General features: G+C 36.1%; 1 pseudogene; it reads right to left on the bottom strand.

Moving 5' to 3' along the window:
- Positions 1–5,441: 5,441 nt before the first annotated feature.
- LOC116591222 lies at positions 5,442–6,122 on the bottom strand (annotated as a pseudogene).
- Positions 6,123–6,609: the final 487 nt, after the last annotated feature.

The following is a 6,609-nucleotide window of genomic DNA, read 5'->3' as shown; positions in this document are numbered from 1 at the left end:
CTAAAAAGGAGTTATAAAACACTAGTTTATTCCATTTCATTTCAACTAACTGCCTAATTTTTATGACAGACATAGGTTTTAGTGAGCCAAAGATGAATTTTATGGCTGTCACAAAACTTCTGGTTTCCAAAAATTGGCACAGTATTATCCAAAATTACAAACATCCAAATATTCTCAAAGACAATCTTATAATATTCCTAAGCATAGCTTTTATGTTTTCTATTATTTACAAACGTTTGGGATATATAAGATATTATAACATCATTCCCAAAAAATCATTTCAACAGATACATGTACATAACCACTCTACTGTCTTAGCTAAATGACTATTTTCATTTTTCCATTTTATATAATTTACTTTCATCCATTCTGAGTAATTTAGTCAGAATAATTTGAACACTATTTTTGAAAGGTTATAAAATATTTAGTTTTTATACCTGTATGAATTTATTTTTTTTAAATTAGAAAAATGTATAATTAGAGCTATCATTTTGTTCCTAGTATAAATGTTCAGGATGCATACAAAACCCTGGAATAGTTTGTTTAAAAGCTGTCATTGCTTAGTCCAGTCAAAATGAACTCTTCTCTGGCATAACAAAAGAAACTTTAGAAAAGAAGTTGCCTTTAACCTGCCAAAGAAAACAGCTCAGGACCTCTACAACTTTAATATATAAGAACACAGCAAGACTTACCCTAGATTTCAAAAACAAAAAGAAAGAAATAAAGAATATATTAACTGCCAAGAAAACAAATAACTGGAATTATTTTATAGTTCTCAACATCAAATTAACAACATCAATAGCCAGAAGTGAACAGGTCAAATTCGACAAGTCAGTGTGGGGAAAAAAGACAGTGATGATTCTTATTAAGTTTATTTTTATGTGCAAAGGAAATAGAAAATAATTTTAAACTATTCAGTGATTCAACAACATAATCATATACACTCATAGAAGAATTTATTTGAAGACACAATTTTGCCAAATGAAAGATGAGTTAATTAACTCACAAATGGGAAAGCCATTTCAAGAAAACTGTGAGATTTAATTCTCTAAAAACAGAGAGCTGATGTAAAAGACGACCGAAAAATTGTTAAATTTAGGCATTTAATTCATTTTGATACAATTATAAATGAGATTATTAATTTCTCTTTATGATAGTTCATTTATAGCATTGGTTTTGTACCTTGCAATTTTATTGAATTTGTTTATTAGTTCTAATAACTTTTGGTGGATTCTTTAATTTTTTTATTTATAATATCATGTCATCCACAAATAGTGACAGTTTACTCCTTCCTTTCCAGTTTGGATGTCTTTTACTTCTTTTTCTCGCCTTAATGATCTAGCTAGGACTTCCAATACCATGTTGAATAAAAATAGAGTAGGCATCCTTGTTCTCTTCCAAATCTTAGAGAAAAAGCTTTCCGCCTTTCTTTGTTGAATATGATGTTAACTGTGGGCTTACTGTACATGTCCTGTTATGTTTATGCACATTCCCTCCATATCTGCTGCGTTGAGAGTTTTTCATAAATGGATATTGAATTTTGTCAAATGTTTTTCCTGCATTTATTGCAATGACCATATAATTTTTATCCTTCATTTTGTTAACACAGTGTATCACATTGACTGATTTGTAGATGTTGAATCTTCCTTGCATCTCTGGGATAAATCCCACTTAATTGTGGTGTATCATTTTGTTAATGTATTATTGAATTAAGTTTGCTAATATTTTGTTGAGGATTATTGCATCTATATTCATTAGAAATATTGGCCCATGATTTTCTTTTCTTATGGAGCCCTTGTCTGGTTTTGGTGTCAAGGTATTACTGGTCTCATAAAATGAGTTTGGAAGAGTTCCCTCTTCTATTTTTGGAAAGAGTTTGAGAAATATTGGTCTTATTTTTTTGAATGTTTGGTAAAACTGACGAGTGAAGCCACCGAGTACTGGATTTTTGTTTGTTGGAAGGTTTTAAATAACTGATTTAACATACTTACTAGTAATTAGTATGTCCAGATTTTCCATTTCATCCTTATTTAATCTTGGTAGGTTGTATTATGTATTCAAAGATTGCTTCTCATTTTTATACACAATTGTCAACATTATGTTTTCATATAGTTTAAAAATAATTGTGAAAATATACTGATTCTCAACTCATTTAAATGTGTGGTCAGGTATCAGAAATTAGATAAAATATGCTAATTTCTTCATCTTTGGTCCCAAGATTCAAAATCTTAGTTAGACCATCTGATTGCTCATTCAGGTCCCATGGTCTCTGTGCTTCTTTTTCTTTTTTTCAGTCTTAGTGAAATAGTTGACATATCACATTGTATAAATTTTTTTAAAGATTTTATTTATTTATTTGACAGACAGAGATCACAAGTAGGCAGAGAGGCAGGAAGAGAGAGAGGAGGAAGCAGGCTCTCTGTGGAGCAGAGAGCCTGTTGCGGGGCTTGATCCCAGGACCCTGGATCATGACCTGAGCTGAAGGCAGAGGCTTTAACCCACTGAGCTACACAGGCACCCCTATATTGTATAAAATTTAAGGTATGTAAAACATGATGATTTGATACACATATATATTGCAAAATGATTACCACAATAAGGTTAGTTAGTACATCCATCAACTCACATAATCACGTAATTAACATTTGTGTGTGTTGTGAGAACATTTAAGATTTACTCTCAGTAACTTTAAAGTATATAATACAGTATTGTTAACAACATTGTATAGTTTCTAATCTCGTATAACCAGTTGCAACTACTCCTATCCCTAATTCAGTAGTTCAACATGCAGCAGTTAGATTAAAATTTGGAAAATCTAAATGAAATAATATAAAACTTTAGATTAAAATCATCTAAGAACATCTAGTTTCGCAGAGAGTAAAATCCAAACTCATTACTAGAAGCTATGAATCTCTATCATCTTGCACCCACTAATCTCACCAACCTCAACTCACATTGCTCTTTTGTTTAATGAACTCCAGCTGCATTTTTTAGACTGCATTTTCTACCTCAGGACTCTTCACTTAAAAGATCTGTTGGCTTACAAACCAATAAATTGGACAACTTAGAAGAAATGTACAAATTCCTAGAAACATAACCTACTAAAACTAAAGCAGGGAGAAATAGAAAATTTGAACAGACCAATTACCAGTAATGAAATTGAACAGGTAATCAAAAAACTCCCAGCAAACAAAAGTTCAGGACCAGATGGCTTCACAGATGAATTCTACTAAACATTTAAAGACCAATTAATACCTATTCTTTCCAAATTATTCCAAAAAATAAAAGAGGAAGAAAAACTTTCAAATTTACTCCATGAGGCCAGTATCACCCTGATACCAAAACTAGATAAAGGCACCACAAAAAAAAAAAAAAAAAAAAAGAACTACAGGCCAATATCTCTCAAAAATATAGATGCAAAAATCCTCAACAAGATATTAGCCAATCAAATCCAACAATACATTAAAAAAATCATACACTATGATTAAACAGGATTTATCTTGGGATGCAAGAGTGGTTCAACATCTGCAAATCAATCAACATGATACATCACATCAATAAGAGAAAGGATAAAAGAAATGATCTTTCAATAAACACAGAAAAAGCATTTGACAAAGTACAACATCTATTCATGATAGGGGGGAAAAAAACCCCAAATCCTCTCCGAAGTAGGTCTAGAGAGAATATATCTCAATATAATAAAAGTTTTATATGAAAAATCCATAGCCAACATGATATGGAGTGGTGAAAAATTGAGAGATTTTTCATTAGAGTCAGGAATAAGATGAGGATGTCCACTCTTACTACTTTTATTCAACATAGTACTGGAAGTTCTAGCCACAGCAATCAGACAACAGAAAGAAAGAAAAGGCATCCAGATTAGAAGGGAAGAAGTAAAACTCTCACTGTTTGCAGATGACATGACACTATATATAGAAACCCTGAAGCCTCCACCAAAAAAGTACTAGAAATGATAATGATTAAAGTTGCACCGTACAAAATCAATGTACAGAAATCTACTGCATATCTATATACTAATAATGAAGCAGCAGAAAGAGAAATTAACAATCCCATTTACAATTGCACCAAAAACAATAAAGTATCTAGGAATAAATCTAACCAAAGAGGTGAAAGACCTGTACTCTGAAAACTGTTAAACACTGAGGAAAGAAATTCAAGATGACACAAAGAAATGGAAAGAAATCCCATTCTCATGTGTTGGAAGAACAAATATTGTTAAAATGTCTACACTACCCAAAGCAATGTACAGATTTAATGCAATCCCTATCAAAACCCTAACATCATTTTTTCAAAGAACTGGAAAAACAATCCTAAAATCCTAAAATCCTTTTGTATGGAACCACAAAAGATCTTGAATAGCCAAAGCAATCTTGAAAAGGAAACTAGACTGGAGGTATCACAATCCCGGACTTTAAGTTATATTACAAAGCAATAGCAATTAAAACAGTATGGTACTAGAATTAAAAATAGACACACAGATCAATGGAGTAGATCAGAAAACTCAGAAACAAACCTACAATTATATGGTCAATTCATCTTACAAAGGAAGAATGAATATACAACAGGAAAAAGATAGTCTCTTCAACAAACAGCATTTGGAAAACTGGACACCAATGTGCAAAAGAATGAAACTGGAACGTTTCCTTTCACCATACACAAAAACAAACTCAAAATGGGTTAAGGATCTAAATTTGAGACCTGAAACTATAAAAATCCCAAAAAGAGCATAGGCAGTAATTTCTGACATCAGCCACAGCAACATTTTTTTTTAGATGTGCCTTTAGATGTGCAAGGGAAATAAAAGCAAACATAAACTATTGGGTCTATATCAAAAGAAAAAGTTTCTGTACAGCAAAGGAAAAATCAGCGAAACGTAAAGGCAACCTACAGATTAGGAGAAGATATTTGCAAATGACATATCCAGTAAAGGGTTAGTATCCAAAATATATAAACTGATACAACTCAACACCCCCCCTAAAATTGTGTAATTTAAAATGGGCAGATGACATGAACAGACATTTCTCCAAAAGAAGACATAAAATGGTAAACTGGCACATGAACAGATGTTCAACATCACTCATCATTAGGGAAATGCAAACTAAAACTATAACCAGGTATCACTTTACACCTTTCAGAATGGCTAAAATCAACAACACAAGAAACAAGAAGTGGTGAGGATGTGAAGAAAAAGGAATGCTCTTGCATTGTTGGTGGGAATGCAAACTGGTGTGGCCATTGTGGAAAACAGTATGGAGATTCCTCAAAAAATTACAAAGAGAACTATCCTACAATCCAGCAATTGCTCTACTGGGTATTTATCCTCTAAAAACACGAAAAGTATTTATTCCCTAAAAATACAAAAATCCCCTAAAAATAACAAAAAAAAAATATTTTTTTTTTCACGAGTTGCCAATGACATTTTATTTCTTCTAGTCAACATCGTGTTCCGCAGCTTCCTTGGCCCTTTTTACCCGGATGCCAAAGAGCCGGACGTTGGCACGGGCCATGCGAAGACTGGCGAACGCCTTGAAGTTCTTCTCCTCCTCCGTGGTGACTCTGGCTTTCTCCTTCTTGTAGACATTCCGGATGGGCATGACGGGGCCTGTCCGCTGCGTAGCCAGTTTGGGTTCTTCAGCCGAGCTGTCTCCCTTCCGCGGCGCGGCCAGCCTGCGCGGGAACAGCAGCAGCTTGGAGCGGTACTCCTTTAGCCGCTGCACGTTGGCCTGCCGCGACTCCGTGGACCTGTTCCGCCGCCGCGGGTCCCGGAGATGCCAATGGTGCGCGCCACCCTCTTGTGGATGCCGGCCGCCCGCCCGCCGCTCCTCCAGGCTGAAGCCCCTGCCGGCGCGCACTCTGGTGTGGTACCGCACTGTGGGGCAGCGCACGATGGGCCGGATGGGCCCGGACGCGGAGCGCAGGGCGCGGGGCGATGCGGCGGGCCTTGGCCTGGCGAGCGTTGAAGCTGCGGATCTTCCGCGCCGGCTGGTTGAACCACGTGGCCACGCGCCGCTGCCAGTCCTTGTGGAAGTGCGGCTTCAGCCTCACGCCGTTCTGGCTGGGAGCCATGGCTGCTGTCTACGGGCCTCCTCCGAGGGAGAACAGCCGGCAAATTCTCTCTGATGTTTATTACATTATTCACAGTAGCCAAACTATGACTGGTATCCATTGACAGATGACGGGATAAAGAAGAAGTAGTGTGTATATTGTACATACTGAATAATATTAGGATATTATTCAGCCATAATAAAGAATGAAATCTTGACATTTGCAACAATATAGGTAGATGGGTAGTGTTAGAGAGTATAATGCTAAGCTAAGTAAGTCAGAGAAAGACATATACCATATGTTCTCACTCATAGGTGGAATTTATTTTATTTTATTTTTTTAAAGATTTTTATTCATTTATTTGACAGAGAACACAAGTAGGCAGAGAGGCAGGCAGAAAGAGAGAGAAAGAGAAGCAGGCTCTGCACTGAGCAGAGAGCCCAATGCGGGGCTCGATCCCAGGACCCTGGGATCACGACCTGGGCTGAAGGTAGAGGCTTTCACCCGCTGAGCCACCCAGGCGCCCCCATAGGTGGAATTTAA

Source organism: Mustela erminea, chromosome 5, assembly GCF_009829155.1.
Source record: "Mustela erminea isolate mMusErm1 chromosome 5, mMusErm1.Pri, whole genome shotgun sequence".
Lineage (NCBI taxonomy): Eukaryota > Metazoa > Chordata > Mammalia > Carnivora > Mustelidae > Mustela > Mustela erminea.
Note: the sequence above shows the minus strand (reverse complement) of the source record. Positions and strands in the feature narration are given on the sequence as shown.